The sequence below is a fragment of the Balaenoptera borealis genome, assembly GCF_965194805.1.
Source record: "Balaenoptera borealis genome assembly, chromosome: 10".
In the NCBI taxonomy this organism is placed as follows: domain Eukaryota; kingdom Metazoa; phylum Chordata; class Mammalia; order Artiodactyla; family Balaenopteridae; genus Balaenoptera; species Balaenoptera borealis.
The window spans coordinates 105,550,686-105,551,907 of record NC_138874.1 but is presented as its reverse complement, the minus strand read 5'-3'; positions in this window follow the sequence as shown (position 1 = coordinate 105,551,907).

Sequence of the window (1,222 nt, the reverse complement as noted above, 5' to 3'; positions counted from 1 at the left end):
ACCCAGGGCTTCCCTGGTGGCGCAGTGGTTGAGAATCTGCCTGCCAATGCAGGGGACACGGGTTCGAGCCCTGGTCTGGGAAGATCCCACATGCCGCGGAGCAGCTGGGCCCGTGAGCCACAACTACTGAGCCTGAGCGTCTGGAGCCTCTGCTCCGCAACAAGAGAGGCCTCGATAGTGAGAGGCCCGCGCACCGCGATGAAGAGTGGCCCCCACTCGCCGCAACTGGAGAAAGCCCTCGCACAGAAACGAAGACCCAACACAGCCAAAAATAAATAATAATAATAATAATAATAATAATAAATAAATAATAAATAAAAAATTTAAAAAAAAAACCCAGAATGGATCACAGATCTAAATGTAAATGCAAAACTATTAAACTGCTAGAAGATAACATAGGAGAAAATATAGATGCCCTGAGGTTGGTGATGTCTTTTTAGGTACAAAATCAAAGGCACAATCCATCAAATAAAGTAATTTGCAAGCTGAACTTCAACAAAATTAAAAACTTCTGCTCTGCAAAGTATGATGTCAAGAGAATGAGAAGACAGGCCATAGACTGGGATAAAATATTTGCAAAAGACTTATCTGGTAAGAGACTATTATCTAAAATATACGAAAAACTCCTAAAACTCAACAGTAAGAAAACAAACAACCTGATTTAAAAATTGCCAAAATATCTAAACAGACCTCACCAAAGAAAATATGCCGGTAGTAAAAAGCTTATGAAACTATGCTTCACATAATATGTCATCAGGAAAAGGCAAATTAAAACAACAGTGAGGGGCTTCCCTGGTGGAGCAGTGGTTGGGAATCCGCCTGCCAATGCAGGGGACACGGGTTCGAGCCCTGGCCTGGGAGGATCCCACATGCCGCGGAGTGACTGGGCCCGTGAGCCACAGCTGCTGAGCCTGCGCGTCTGGAGCCTGTGCTCCGCAACGAGAGAGGCCGCGACAGTGAGAGGCCCGCGCACCGCGATGAAGAGTGGCCCCCACTTGCCCCAACTAGAGAAAGCCCTCGCACAGAAGCGAAGACCCAACACAGCCAAAAATAAAATAATTAATTAATTAATTAAAAAAAAATATGTACTTAAAAAAAAAATTTTTTTAAAAACAAACAAAAAAAAAACAACAGTGAGATACCACTACACACCCATTGGCATGGCCAAAATCCAAAACATTGACCACACCAAATGCTGGCTAGGATTTGGGGCAATAGGAAC